General features: G+C 46.1%; 1 pseudogene; it reads left to right on the top strand.

Moving 5' to 3' along the window:
* The first annotated feature begins 946 nt into the window (after positions 1–946).
* The window catches only part of LOC124004176, a 101,518-nt pseudogene continuing 85,970 nt past the window's right edge, over positions 947–16,494 (top strand).

Raw genomic sequence — 16,494 nt, 5'->3', positions numbered from 1 at the left:
CATATTGATACATTCAACACAACTTGGAAATGGATTGTATCTTCGTTTTAATCGTTTTTCAATACTTACTTATCGATGGGATATACGCAGTGTCCAGCTATGGACTTCTCCTACCATACATGTAAGTCTTTTTTACAAGCTGATATTTTTACTTCATCATAAATATTTTAGTCACAGTAACCTACATGATAAAACATTTCTGCTAAGAGTCATGTCACTTGCTACTGCTATTCATTTGAGTTTAAAACCATATAACCAGAATCCAATATCTGTTGACATATCAAACTACCGGTTAATAGGATTATTTAAAACTTTCACAAGTTGAAATATGATATTTGTTTATCAATGAATTAATTTCATGTTTCAATGTTTTACTCAAAAGGTGTTTGCATTGAAAGAAGAACAATGCGTTCTATACCTGGGCTTGTATAAACCTGTAGTTAAAACGACACAGACAACAATCACTGTTAACTCTTAGGGCTGTATTTTGTACATTTCACAGAAATGTATGCACCTGGAGCTATGATGCACCTGGAGCTATTCATAAAAATACTCTACTGTCTTTCTCAAAATGCACTGTAATGTTATTACATAATTACACATGATCTCGGTGTGGATTAATGATGCCTGAAGCATTCCTGAGATGTTCCTAAGTTTTCCATATAATGGAGAGCATTCCAGAGTAACAGGTGAGATAGGTTCCCGAGATGAGGTGATTCTGATAAGTCTGACTTCATTATAACTCTCTGTTCAGTTGTAATGGCCGTGTCAATGTCAGATAGTGAAAAATAATGGGAATTTTCTCAGAGGGACCATTGCCGGTCTTGGAAAAATAGATACAGTATCAGCATCACAAACTGAAGGTGATCACAGACCTATCAGACATACACACTATCCCAGAGATGAGACAAACTTGGACATGGAATGAATGAGCTACTCGTAAAGGATGAGACTTCTCTCAGACGTACTGCAGTTTCTGCTACTGGAGAGGTACTAAAACACTGCTTAATGTTAGAGGGATGGTATGGCAGCTTGAGATGGTCTTAGAGACTACAATGCAGGGAATATGGTACGATGGGATCTATGACACTCATGGCACCTGGCTTATGGCACCTGGCTTCTAAAACTCCAAATCAGTTTGTATGATCTTGTTATTCTGCTCTACTTTGGTCAATGTTTTGATATACTGTAGTATCAGGTAAAGTCTTAGAGAATGTTTGTTTGATGTCTTGCTGCAGGCAGTGTCTTGTGCTGCCCTGCTTAGGGGTCAAACAGTAATGCATGGAGAATTCCCCTTAAGTCTTAGCAGACAGCACAGGCATCTCAACACAGTATTAACCCCTATGGAATCCTTGTCCATTTATCTTTAGTGGTTCATCCTTCATAACACCCTCTTACTGTAAACCAAAAAAATGACAGAATATGACAGAATATTGATTTGTTCAATGTTTTTTGCCACTGGCCTCTTTCAGGCCCAACGTGTGTGTGGAGCGGGATGTGACGCTGGTTGCCCAAAGGCAGCCGTGTGTGCAGGCCTTCACGGCGCATGGTCAAGGTCTGGAAGCAAGGCTGCCTAGGACAGAACTGGTGCATGGGATATGAGAGACGGTGAGTCCTACTTTTCATTCAGCCATCTCTTCATCCATCCATCCATCAATCAATCCATTCTTCTATCCATGTATTCCTCCATCCAATCCGAAAGCAACACTAGTTATTCACCTGTCCAGTTTTCTATCCTTCTCTTCTGTACCCATCAGCTCTGTCAGCCTTTCACATACTCATGACTCCTATGTTTGTTCTGAGGAATTTTTCAGGAATGCTATTCTGTAGATAGCCATTATGTTCTATATTGCATGTATTGCCTATAATTCTGTGTTGTGCAGTTGTTGCTGACCCAGTCTTAACAGTAATCAAATCATGTCAAAGCTGTTTAAGAGTGCCATCCTCAGCCCCCTAAATCTCAGTCAACATCTCTCTCCTCTTTTCTGTCTCCTATCCTTTTCCCTCTCTTTTGTTCTTTAATCGGGGTCTTGTAGGCCTCTCATATAGCACTAAGTGCAAGGTATAGCCACAGCTTTCCTGGAGGGCTAGCTAACCTATCTATTTAGCCGAGGCATCTCCAAAGGTCAGGTACATACCTGTGAGGAAAAGTCCTGTGGCTTACCCCTGACTCACTCTCTGGGGAGTTTCTCAATGTGCTATTGAGGCTCTCTTTCTCCATATATTTACCACAATACAAAGACGCAGGCAGCTTTGAAGGTCGCCAAACCCTTAATTACACGGTGTAAACAAACTGACGCATAATGACTAGTAGCCGTGAGAGGGCTTCTAAACTACAGGGATAGACACCGTACTCTGAAGTATAGTCTACCAGTCTTGCACATTGAAATGGACGACTTAAAAGACTGGGAAAATGTTTCCTGATTATTATACTGTATGTGACTTAAAAGAGTGGGAAATGTTCTGTGATTATCGTAGTGGATCTGAAGTTTTTTTTCCCCTTCTTACTCATTGAACCTCATCAGCAACCTAGCCCTCCCACTCTCAGGATGGCAAACCCAACCCCTAAGAACAGACTACCCTCTCCACCCTCCCTAAGAACAGACAGAAGAACCATGACATTGTGCCATACATCTGAACCTCTAATTATTGTATAGACGTGTTTTATATAGTGTAGCTTTATATTATCTAGTTTGTATCCTTTCATAATGTTATGTATCCTTGATAACAGGACGGCATACTACACAGCATATAAACAAATCTACAGACAAGACTTCCAGACCGTGTATAAGTGCTGTCCTGGATGGTCTCAACTCAACGGAGAGGCTGGCTGCTTGTATCGTAAGTCTTTCCCTTTTCTTCTATTGCTTCATATTACTGAGGTTTCTGTTGTTAAAGTATCACAACCACCTAGTGTTTCAGAGAGGGATCTTCTTTTAATGTGGGAGGGAGTGATTGTTACCGTTATCAGGATACAGACAGTGTACAGTCGTGGCCAAAAGTGTTTAGAATGACACAAATATTAATTTCCACAAAGTTTTCTGCTTCAGTGTCTTTAGATATTTTTGTCAGATGTTACTATGGAATACAGAAGAATAATTCCAAGCATTTCATAAGTGTCAAAGGCTTTTATTGACAATTACATAAAGTTGATGCAAAGAGTCAATATTTGCTGTGTTGACCCTTCTTTTTCAAGACCTCTGCAATCTGCCCTGGCATGCTGCCAATTAACTTCTGGGCCACATCCTGACTGATGGCAGCCCATTCTTGCATAATCAATGCTTGGAGTTTGTCAGAATTTGTGGATATTTGTTTGTCCACCCGCCTCTTGAGGATTGACCACAAATTCTCAATGGGATTAAGGTCTGGGGAGTCTCCTGGCCATGGACCCAAAATATCGATGTTTTGTTCCCCAAGCCACTTAGTTATCACTTTTGCATTGTTCATCACCAAACTGTTGCTGGATGGTTAGGAGAAGTTGTCATGCAGGTGAAAGAGGACCCAAAAGCGACTTAACAGAAACAGAGTTTATTCAAGTCCAAACAGGGAATAACAGAAATCCTCTAGTCTGTAGAGGGGAATAACAGGAGAAGCGGCCACAGACTGCAGGTCGCTTTTCGGGTAGGCGCAGGCCGTAGTTGACAGAGACACCTGCTCACACGCAGCATCTGATGAAGGCAAAAAAACACGACAGGACAGGGCGATACACAATCACAGCAAAAACACGACAGGACAGGGCGAAACGCAATCACAGCATGGTGAATACTAAACAAGGAACCGACGGGACAGGAACGGAACACAAAGGAAGAAATAGGGACTCTAATCAGGGGAAAGGATCGGGAACAGGTGTGGGAAGACTAAATGATGATTAGGGGAATAGGAACAGCTGGGAGCAGGAACGGAACGATAGAGAGAAGAGAGAGCGAGAGAGTGAGAGAGGGAGGGGGAGAGAGAGGGATAGAAAGAGGGAAAGAACCTACTAAGACCAGCAGAGGGAAACGAATAGAATGGGGAGCACAGGGACAAGACATGATAATAAATGACAAACATGACAGTACCCCCCCACTCACCGAGCGCCTCCTGGCGCACTCGAGGAGGAATCCTGGCGGCAACGGAGGAAATCATCGATGAGTGAATGGTCCAGCACGTCCCGAGACGGAACCCAACTCCTCTCCTCAGGACCGTAACCCTCCCAATCCACTAAGTATTGGTGACCCCGTCCCCGAGAACGCATGTCCATGATCTTATGTACCTTGTAAATAGGTGCGCTCTCGACAAGGACGGGAGGGGGAGGGAAGACGAACGGGGTGCGAAGAAAGGGCTTAACACAGGAGACATGGAAGACAGGATGGACGCGACGAAGATGTCGCGGAAGAAGCAACGACCTGGGAGACACGGAACGGACCAATGAACCGCGGAGTCAACTTACGAGAAGCTGTCGTAAGAGGAAGGTTGCGAGTGGAAAGCCACACTCTCTGGCCGCAACAATACCTTGGACTCTTAATCCTGCGTTTATTGGCGGCTCTCACAGTCTTCCCCGCAGACAAAGGCAGACCGGTAATGAAGTCTAAGGCGATGTGAGACCATGGTTGAGAAGGAATGGGAGCGGTCTGAGACGACCGGCAGGAGGAGAGTTACCCGACTTAGTCTGCGCAGTCCGAACAAGCAGCCACGAAACGGCGCGTGTCACGCTCCTGAGTCGGCCACCAAAAGCGCTGGCGAATAGACGCAAGAGTGCCTCGAACACCGGGATGACCAGCTAACTTGGCAGAGTGAGCCCACTGAAGAACAGCCAGACGAGTGGAAACAGGAACGAAAAGGAGGTTACTAGGACAAGCGCGCGGCGACGCAGTGTGCGTGAGTGCTTGCTTAACCTGTCTTTCAATTCCCCAGACTGTTAACCCGACAACACGCCCATAAGGAAGAATCCCCTCGGGATCAGTAGAAGCCACAGAAGAACTAAACAGACGGGATAAGGCATCAGGCTTGGTGTTCTTGCTACCCGGACGGTAAGAAATCACAAACTCGAAACGAGCGAAAAACAACGCCCAACGAGCTTGACGGGCATTAAGTCGTTTGGCAGAACGGATGTACTCAAGGTTCTTATGGTCTGTCCAAACGACAAAAGGAACGGTCGCCCCTCCAACCACTGTCGCCATTCGCCTAGGGCTAAGCGGATGGCGAGCAGTTCACGGTTACCCACATCATAGTTGCGCTCAGATGGCGACAGGCGATGAGAAAAATAAGCGCAAGGATGAACCTTATCGTCAGACTGGAAGCGCTGGGATAGAATGGCTCCCACGCCTACCTCTGAAGCGTCAACCTCGACAATGAATTGTCTAGTGACGTCAGGAGTAACGAGGATAGGAGCGGACGTAAAACGTTCTTTTAGAAGATCAAAAGCTCCCTGGGCGGAACCGGACCACTTAAAACACGTCTTGACAGAAGTAAGAGCTGTGAGAGGGGCAGCAACTTGACCGAAATTACGAATGAAACGCCGATAGAAATTAGCGAAACCTAAAAAGCGCTGCAACTCGACACGTGACCTTGGAACGGGCCAATCACTGACAGCTTGGACCTTAGCGGAATCCATCTGAATGCCTTCAGCGGAAATCGGAACCGAGAAAAGTAACGGAGGAGACATGAAAAGAGCACTTCTCAGCCTTTACGTAGAGACAATTCTCTAAAAGGCGCTGTAGAACACGTCGAACGTGCTGAACATGAATCTCGAGTGACGGAGAAAAAAATCAGGATATCGTCAAGATAGACAAAAACAAAGATGTTCAGCATGTCTCTCAGAACATCATTAACTAATGCCTGAAAAACAGCTGGCGCATTGGCGAGACCGAACGGCAGAACCCGGTACTCAAAATGCCCTAACGGAGTGTTAAACGCCGTTTTCCACTCGTCCCCCTCTCTGATGCGCACGAGATGGTAAGCGTTACGAAGGTCCAACTTAGTAAAGCACCTGGCTCCCTGCAGAATCTCGAAGGCTGATGACATAAGGGGGAAGCGGATAACGATTCTTAACCGTTATGTCATTCAGCCCTCGATAATCCACGCAGGGGCGCAGAGTACCGTCCTTCTTCTTAACAAAAAGAACCCCGCCCCGGCCGGAGAAGAAGAAGGCACTATGGTACCGGCGTCAAGAGACACAGACAAATAATCCTCGAGAGCCTTACGTTTGGGAGCCGACAGAGAGTATAGTCTACCTCGAGGAGGAGTGGTCCCCGGAAGGAGATCAATACTACAATCATACGACCGGTGAGGAGGAAGGGAGTTGGCTCGGGACCGACTGAAGACCGTGCGCAGATCATGATATTCCTCCGGCACTCCTGTCAAATCGCCAGGTTCCTCCTGAGAAGTAGGGACAGAAGAAACGGGAGGGATGGCAGACATTAAACACTTCACATGACAAGAAACGTTCCAGGATAGGATAGAATTACTAGACCAATTAATAGAAGGATTATGACATACTAGCCAGGGATGACCCAAAACAACAGGTGTAAACGGTGAACGGAAAATCAAAAAGAAATAGTCTCACTGTGGTTACCAGATACTGTGAGAGTTAAAGGTAGTGTCTCAAATTTGATACTGGGAAGATGACTACCATCTAAGGCAAACATGGGCGTAGGCTTGTCTAACGGTCTGAAAGGAATGTTATGTTTCCGAACCCATGCTTCGTCCATGAAACAACCCTCAGCCCCAGAGTCAATCAAGGCACTGCATGTAGCACCGAACCGGTCCAGCGTAGATGGACCGACATAGTAGTACAAGATCTAGATGAATAGACCTGAGTAGTAGCGCTCACCAGTAGCCCTCCGCTTACTGATGGGCTCTGGCCTCTTACTGGACATGAATTAACAAAATGTCCAGCAACTCCGCAATAGAGGCACAGGCGGTTGGTGATCCTCCGTTCCCTCTCCTTAGTCGAGATGCGAATCCCTCCCAGCTGCATGGGCTCAGTCTCAAAGCCAGAGGAGGGAGATGGTTGCGATGCGGAGCAGGGAAACACCGTTGATGCGAGCTCTCTTCCACGAGCCCGGTGACGAAGATCTACCCGTCGTTCTATGCGGATGGCGAGAGCAATCAAAGAGTCCACATCTGAAGGAACCTCCCGGGAGAGAATCTCATCCTTAACCACTGCGTGGAGTCCCTCCAGAAAACGAGCGAGCAGCGCCGGCTCGTTCCACTCACTAGAGGCAGCAAGAGTGCGAAACTCAATAGAATAATCCGTTATGGACCGTTCACCTTGGCATAAGGAAGCCAGGACCCTAGAAGCCTCCCTACCAAAAACTGAACGGTCAAAAACCCGAATCATCTCCTCTTTAAAGTTCTGGAACTTGTTAGAGCAATCAGCCCTTGCCTCCCAGATAGCTGTGCCCCATTCTCGAGCCCGGCCAGTAAGGAGTGAAATGACGTAAGCAACCCGAGCTCTCTCTCTAGAGTATGTGTTGGGTTGGAGAGAGAACACAATCTCACACTGCGTGAGAAAGGAGCGGCACTCAGTGGGCTGCCCGGAGTAGCAAGGTGGGTTATTAACCCTAGGTTCTGGAGGCTCGGCAGGCCAGGAAGTAACAGGTGGCACGAGACGTAGACTCTGGAACTGTCCAGAGAGGTCGGAAACCTGAGCGGCCAGGTTCTCCACGGCATGGCGAGCAGCAGACAATTCCTGCTCGTGTCTGCCGAGCATGGCTCCTTGGATCTTGACGGCAGTGTAACGAGCGTCTGAAGTCGCTGGGTCCATTCCTTGGTCGGTTCCTTCTGTCATGCAGGTGAAAGAGGACCCAAAAGCGACTTAACAGAAACAGAGTTTATTCAAGTCCAAACAGGGAATAACAGAAATCCTCTAGTCTGTAGAGGGGAATAACAGGAGAAGCGGCCACAGACTGCAGGTCGCTTAGGCGCAGGCCGTAGTTGACAGAGACACCTGCTCACACGCAGCATCTGATGAAGGCAAAAACACGACAGGACAGGGCGATACACAATCACAGCAAAAACACGACAGGACAGGGCGAAACGCAATCACAGCATGGTGAATACTAAACAAGGAACCGACGGGACAGGAACGGAACACAAAGGAAGAAATAGGGACTCTAATCAGGGGAAAGGATCGGGAACAGGTGTGGGAAGACTAAATGATGATTAGGGGAATAGGAACAGCTGGGAGCAGGAACGGAACGATAGAGAGAAGAGAGAGCGAGAGAGTGAGAGAGGGAGGGGGAGAGAGAGGGATAGAAAGAGGGAAAGAACCTACTAAGACCAGCAGAGGGAAACGAATAGAATGGGGAGCACAGGGACAAGACATGATAATAAATGACAAACATGACAGAAGTTGCTCTCGGAGGATGTGTTGGTACCATTCTTTATGCATGGCTGTGTTCTTAGGCAAAATTGTGAGTGAGCCCACTCCCTTGGCTGAGAAGCAACCCCACACATGAATGGTCTCAGGATGCTTTACTGTTGGCATGACACAGGACTGATGGTAGCGCTCACCTTGTCTTTCCCGGACAAGCTTTTTTCCGGATGCCCTAAACAATCGGAAAGGGGATTCATCAGAAAATGACTTTACCCCAGTCCTTAGCAGTCCAATCCCTGTACCTTTTGCAGAATATCAGTCTGTCCCTGATGTTTTTCCTGGAGAGAAGTGGCTTCTTTGCTGCCCTTCTTGACACCAGGCCATCCTCCAAACGTCTTCGCCTCACCGTGTGTGCAGATGCACTCACACCTGCCTGCTGCCATTCCCGAGCAAGCTCTGTACTGGTGGTGCCCCGATCCCGCAGCTGAATCAACTTTAGGAGACGGTCCTTGCGCTTGCTGGAATTTCTTGGGCGCCCTGAAGCCTTCTTCACAACAATTGAACCACTCTCCTTGAAGTTCTTGATGATCCGATAAATGGTTGATTTAGGTGCAATCTTACTGGCAGCAATATCATTGCCTGTGAAGCACTTTTTGTGCAAAGCAATGATGACGGCACATGTTTCCTTGCAGGTAACCATGTTTAACAGAGGAAGAACAATGATTCCAAGCACCACCCTCCTTTTGAAGCTTCCAGTCTGTTATTCGAACTCTATCAGCATGACAGAGTGATCTCCAGCCTTGTCCTCGTCAACACTTACATCTATGTTAACGAGAGAATCACTGACATGATGTCAGCTGGTCCTTTTGTGGCAGGGCTGAAATGCAGTGGAAATGTTTTTGGGGGATTCAGTTAATTTGCATGGCAAAGAGGGACTTTGCAATTAATTTCAATTAATCTGATCACTCTTCATAACATTCTGGATTATTTGCAAATTGCCATCATACAAACTGAGGCAGCAGACTTTGTGAAAATTAATATTTGTGTCATTCTCAAACTTTTGGCCACGACTGTATGTTTATTAGTGTAAATCAATCTTTACGGGATTGACGCCCGCTTACACGTGAGTGGAGGTGATACTCCATAGGCTAGTGAGAGGAAGGAAGGGTACGTCAAACCCATCGCCCTGGGTCGGGAGCCGACGGTGGTTGGGAGAGCATTCAGGAAGAAGTCATAATGTCAAGAGGTACTTGGAGGTATCTCTACCCGATTAATAGTTGTAGCAGTCTTGAAAGTATACTTGATCTACTTTTGAAGAACTACTAAATCAGTGATTTAGTCAGACAGCTCTGCAGCATGGGCATCTGTGGCAACTTAATGCTCACGGGGTACCCTTTTCGCTAAAAAGGGGCACTTGGCTCATTGGGGAGCACATAGGTAATGTTAGATGGTTGGCTGGCTGCTACTGCCTGAGCAGCGATGAGATGATGACTTAAAAAATGAAATAATAAAGTTGTCACCCCCAAAATATTATATACACAATTCAAATATTTGATTCAAGTAAGGTAATGTGAATAAATTAGTGTTTATAAGTGTTAAGCAGTAATGAGCAGTCAGTAATATCATGGGTCTCTTACTCATTTCTTTGTTCTGTGTTGTTAGAGACCACGGAATGTTTTCAATGTTTTGGCAATTGAATATCATCAATATTTGGCTTTGTAATTTCAATTAAGAAGCTCTAAAATCATTTCAAGGTCATATTTCATAATGCATTTAATGTTAACAAATAATAATCTAAATAAAAAACGTGATTATAAAAAATAAAAAAAACGAAACCATAAAAAGCACTTATCACTTAGCACTATCAGTGCAACAGTTACTGTGACGTTCACAACCGACCAGACACTGGGTGAAAGCGCCAATATGTAAAGTTATTTTGAAAGCTCATAAATTACTGTTGAAATTTTTGCTGAAACTGGCTCTGTATTGCAATATCTTGTTTTAAATTCTGCCAAAGATGATAGTGGACTTACAGACATGTTAAAGTGTTGACTGACCACCAGACCTAATCACCTTTGCTTCTGGCTCAGCTACACTTGGCACTGCAGGGCTCCTTGTGTCCTGAGATGGTGGGTGTGTCTGCCTGCCAAAAAAAGTGAGGGTTTGGCTGGACAGGTAATCCTCTTTGTTCAGTTGGGTGGCCAATTCCAATGTGCTGACTGGTTCCCAGTTTTGTTGGAGCTCCACAGTTAAATCTCGGCTCACACTCATAGTCATGCTACCATATTCCCAATCAGCAGACTCAGAGGAGTGGTAGTAACTGGTGGTACTGGTCAGAGGCTTGCACCATGGACTTTGGCAAAGACTGATTCTTCCAACCCTATCCCAGAGGAGAGAGACCACCTGCAAATGAAAATAAAATCAAACCAAATTGTATTTGTCACATACACATGGTTAGCAGATGTTAATGCGAGTGTAGCGAAATGCTTGTGCTTCTAGTTCCGACAATGCAGTAATAACCAACAAGTAATCTAACTAACAATTCCAAAACTACTGTATTATACACAGTGTAAGGGGATAAAAAATATGTACATAAAGATATATGAATGAGTGATGGTACAGAGCAGCATAGGCAGTATATACATATGTACAGTGAGTATGTATACAAAGTGGCATAGTTAAAGTGGCTAGTGATACATGTATTACATAAGGATGCAGTCAATGATATAGAGTACAGTATATACGTATGCAAATGAGATTAATAATGTAGGGTATGTAACATTATATAAGGTAGCATTGTTTAAAGTGGCAAGTGATATATTTACATAATTTCCCATCATTTCCCATTATTAAAGTGGCTGGAGTTGAGTCAGTGTCAGTGTCAGTGTGTTGGCAGCAGCCACTCAATGTTAGTGGTGGCTGTTTAACAGTCTGATGGCCTTGAGATAGAAGCTGTTTTTCAGTCTCTCGGTCCCAGCTTTGATGCACCTGTACTGACCTCGCCTTCTGGATGATAGCGGGGTGAACAGGCAGTGGCTCGGGTGGTTGTTGTCCTTGATGATCTTTATGGCCTTCCTGTAACATCGGGTGGTGTAGGAGTCCTGGAGGGCAGATAGTTTCCCCCGGTGATGCGTTGTGCAGACCTCACTATCCTCTGGAGAGCCGGGATGCTCTCGATTGTGCATCTGTAAAAGTTTGTGAGTGCTTTTGGTGACAAGCCGAATTTCTTCAGCCTCCTGAGGTTGAAGAGGCGCTGCTGCGCCTTCTTCACGATGCTGTCTGTGTGAGTGGACCAATTCAGTTTGTCTGTGATGTGTATGCCGAGGAACTTAAAACTTGCTAACCTCTCCACTACTGTTCCATCAATGTGGATAGGGGGGTGTTCCCTCTGCTGTTTCCTGAAGTCCACAATCATCTCCTTTGTTTTGTTGACGTTGAGTGTGAGGTTATTTTCCTGAACAGAAAAGAGTCAAGAAGAAAACTATACAATGAGTCAAAACAGAATCTCCCCCACTCTAATCCTCTGCTTTGGTAATGGAGAGACGTGTTGTAGGGATCTGCTGGGCTGAGGTGCCACGGTAACAGGAGAGTACAGTTTCTCTGGACTGGGCTGGGGCTGAGGCTGGAGATGGGGATGGGCCTGAGGCTGGGCCTGAGGCTGGGGCTGACACTGGGGATGGGACTGAGGTTGGGCGTGGGACTGAAGCTGGGGCTGAGGCTGGAGTCAGGACTGGGATTGAGACTGGGGTGGGCTGGGGCTGAGTCACCTGCTGAGGCTGGAGTCAGTACTGGTCCATAAGGCTGGGTTTGAGTCTGCTACTGGGCCTTGACCTGCTCAACTCTGTGTGGACAGGCTTAGTCCCACGCAAGTGAGACCTGGCAGGGCCCTTTGATGGGATTTTACGGCCGTTGATCCGCATCGCATAGCCTGCATACCTTAGACATCACCCCTGACAAAGCCCCTAGTAAACAGCCCAGACATCACTTTCATTCCCCACCACCGCCCAGAGGAACGCTCCCACCTCCACCTACCCATCCCCTGTGTCCAGGCCCCAGCACCATCCTGTGTGGTGTGCCTCACCTCCCCTCATGCCTGTGGAAAAGGCTACTGTCTGTGCCAGGGGGTGGTGGGAAGAGGCTGGGATGGGACAGGGGTGAGAGATGATCCCCTGGATGTGCCTTTCAGCAGGGTCTCCTTATGGTCTCATGCTTTCCTCAAAGCCCTCTTTGTCTCTTGTTAAAAGGTTACAGTATTAAATTATCCAGGGAAGCATTAGGCTGTCTGCTCAACCCCTGAGCTCTGGTTTGTTTTAAAACACCACAGAAGGAAACGTCCTAACAGGCATTCCCCAGTGCTGCCCAGTGTCTCCCTCACTAAGTTGCAGGGTTTTGTTTTTCTTCTGCATGACAATGTCGGCTCTCTTCGACACACGGCTGGGCTTTTATGTCCGTAACTTAAGATGTGGCAGCACTTTGAGACGGGACAAACTAATCACCCTTTACTCTGAGCCATTGAACCAGAATAAAAGGATCCTCACACCACAATCCACCCTCTCTCACTCTCCCACTCTCTCTTGCACACTTAGACCTATGTTTTCTCTGGTGTTCTTCAATGCAATTCAATCTATAGGACTGTTTTCAACAGTGCATACGACATCCAAGAAGACAGATCAGCTCTATAGCAGAGAGCGCAAAAGGTACAGCTTTAGTAAATCCTTCGAAAACCCCAGAGATTGAAATGAGAATGTTGTGCATTAAAATAGGGATTTAGTGTCTGGCACATGTGAGGTCTCTGTGGAGGTGGTGTGTGTGTGGTGTGTCTGCGCTAATAAAAAGTCAGTGTTAGCTAATTAGGCTAATGTTGTTATTGTGAGGCAGTTGAGCGGAATGAAGTGTCACATCATGCTGTAGAGAAACAGCCCTGTACATTGATGAGCAGCCATGCTAACAGCCCCCTTTCCAACCCTCTCTATCCCTCTCCCTCGCTCTCCTCCGTTTGGTTCTCTTCTATCGTCCTTCTTGTCTCCCCATCTCTCGGCCATATCTACAGTCCAGCTATTCACTTTCGCTGTGGGCATTTTCCGACTTACTGGCTCCTCTTGTCGAGTTCTCCCTCATCCTCTACTAAGATATACTCTTATTTGGTCATATGTAAGGCTTGAGAATGGTAAAACATTTGAAATATGTCTGGTTATTGTCACGGCTCCCTCCTTCTGCCCTGTCCCTCCCCCTCCTCCCCATTTCTAGTCTTTCTATTCCCTGCCTTCTAATCCTGATTTAAGATAGTGTGGGGCAAGCTTTACTTGCAAAGCATCCCAGTGACATGGCATAGCTGGGATTCTTAGACTGTAGTAGACATCCTTTTTGTCCAGCACATGCCATAAAACCCAACATTTTGGTTGCAAAGGCCTGATTTGACTGAGAATCCTGGGGCAGTGCACGCAATAGGAACCTTTTCCACAAGGAGGTCATCTGTGCACACTGACATGTGTTCTAACTGGCCTGAATTCCATTTGCCACTGTTCATGTGCATGTGGAAGTGCATGCAAATGCATCATTTGGTTCAAAACTAAAGTGTTGCTTAGGTGACCCATTGAAATATATTTATTTTTGTGTGTTTTGAGAAGCACCAATTGACTTGATGACTATCTGACTTTCCTGAGGGTAAGAGTCCTTGACTTGCTGATGGTGCTTCTCGAGACTTCCTTCCACTTCTCCTCCATTCTAAGGTCCATTCAATGAGCTAAGAGTTCATCCCCAGTGAGTTGGCTGGAGAATGGCCCGGGACAGTCAAGAGTGGAAGCGGGCAGTTATGTTGATTGATGGCAACAATGAGCTTTGTGACAGGGAGTGAGGAGCAGGGACAATGGCTCCACCAGTTTGTCGCCCTCGTTAACTGCTGAATGGGAACTGGCCCCCTTTTGTGGCGGGAGGGACCAGGCTGGCGGATGTACACATGTACCGGGCCAGACGGACGAGGAGACTGTGGCTGTCCATGGGTGGTCTTTCTGTGTGTGGAGAAACACTGCATCCCAGGGATAAATAAAATCAAATAAAATCAAAGTTTATTTGTCACATGCACCAAATACAACCTTACAGTGAAATGCGAATAGTCCGGGTAGCCATTTGATTACCTGTTCAGGAGTCTTATGGCTTGGGGGGGGGGGGTTAAAACTGTTGAGAAGCCTTTTTGTCCTAGACTTGGCACTCCAGTACCGCTTGCCATGCGATAGTAAAGAGAACAGTCTATGACTGGGGTGGCTGGGGTCTTTGACAATTTTTAGGGCCTTCCTCTGACACCGCCTGGTGTAGAGGTCCTGGATGGCAGGCAACTTAGCCCCAGTGATCTATTGGGCTGTACGCACTACCCTCTGTAGTACCAGGCAGTGATGTAACCGGTCAGGATGCTCTCGATGTTGCAGCTGTGGAACCTTTTGAAGATCTCAGGACCCGTGCCAAATATTTTTATTTTCCTGAGGGGGGATAGGCTTTGTCGTGCCCTCTTCACGACTGTCTTGGTGTGTTTGGACCATTCTAGTTTGTTGTTGATGTGGACACCAAGGAACTTGAAGCTCTCAACCTTCTCCACTACAGCCCCGTCGATGAGAATGGGGACATGCTCGGTGCTCCTTTTCCTGTAGTCCACAATCATCTCCTTAGTCTTGGTTACGTTGAGGGATAGGTTGTTATTTTGGCACCACCCGGCCAGGTCTCTGTTCACAGACACGCACATACAAAAACAGACTGGCATGGCGTGGTGTCTCCGAGTCATAGAGGCCAAGCTCATTGTCTTGGGATGTTTTCATTTAATTTTATCATGTCCATGATAAACACTGTGTATGAAAAGCAGGAAAGTGTAAAATGTACCACCAATATCCTCTTCCTATTGTCCTCCACCCATGTATCTACTACTTGTTATCTTATCTGTGCCCAACACTGCCAGACAGGGAGACATTTTGAGTAATTCAGTTTAGCCACAAGGTTCCCACCCACATCCTCCCACTGCACATGGAAATCTGTGTATCCTACCTTCAGGGATATCCCCATTCAGATACATCCATCAACATTACATACTAAGTCACATGATTTAGGAGACAGGCTTGAAATATACATTTTTGGAATGTCCCTGAAACCATTCTTCAGGGGTATTTAAAGTTGTTCTGATGACGAGGACCTTCTGACAGTGCTGCCCCTGGCCTATCCTGGCTACTGTGAGAACCCTTTGATTTCATACAATCCTCTGCAGAGCAAAACATGATTTGCTGCCTCAAACTATAGTGCTGCTCTCCGTGTGTACCAATTATTAACACAGACAGTGAGAGCTAGGTGGTGCTTTTATGAGGCAGGTAGCCTAGTGGTTAGAGCGTTGGGCCAGTAACCGCAAGGTTGTTGGATCGAATCCCTGAGCTGACATTGTTAAAAATCTGTGATTCTGCCCCTGAACAAGGCAGTTAACCCACTGTTCCCTGGTATGCCATCATTGTAAATAAGAATTTGTTCTTAACTGACTTGCCTAGTTAAATAAAGATTCAATATTTTTTTATATATATAATTAAAATGCCTATGAATTACTGTAAATCTGCTCCCTCTGTCTCTCAATCTGGGGTTAAACATATGGACACAACCTAAACAAACAGACCGTTATCATTGACTATAAAGATACACTGCTTCTGTTAGGATGTGGAGGCCATGTCAGAGGCTGAGCTAGTGACACCTGCTCCTTGGACTCCAGTGTCTGTCCGGTGGCAGTGCGACTCATTGACCTATCTCTGTTTCTCTGTGGAAGCAGCTAATCCGCTCAGACAAGGTGTCTTTGTAACAGAGTGGAGGCAATCACAGAGAAAGATGAGAGTGAGTGGTACGCCGTTTGCCGTGCTGCACGGCAAGTTAAGGAATTATTTCAAGGCAGATTAAGCAGTGTAAGGGTGGAGAGCGGGCGGCGGGAAAATGATCTCCATGGTTAGCTTGCAAGAAGTTAATTTCTCACATTTCTTGGAGGGGGAAAGGGACAAGCGTCTTGTTTGTCACTTGTGACATATTTAAAACTTCAGGATGGTTTGACTACTCGCTTCCTTGCCAGTGGTTTTTAATTGCATTGGAAAATGGCTACTTCTGATGATCTTTCACAGCTGTTAATAATGTTGTTGTTCTGATGAATTTGCATCAGTTGATCAGCTGTATTTGGGAACACAAAG

The sequence above is a fragment of the Oncorhynchus gorbuscha genome, linkage group LG18 (genome assembly GCF_021184085.1).
Source record: "Oncorhynchus gorbuscha isolate QuinsamMale2020 ecotype Even-year linkage group LG18, OgorEven_v1.0, whole genome shotgun sequence".
In the NCBI taxonomy this organism is placed as follows: Eukaryota; Metazoa; Chordata; class Actinopteri; order Salmoniformes; family Salmonidae; genus Oncorhynchus; species Oncorhynchus gorbuscha.
Note: the sequence above shows the minus strand (reverse complement) of the source record. Positions and strands in the feature narration are given on the sequence as shown.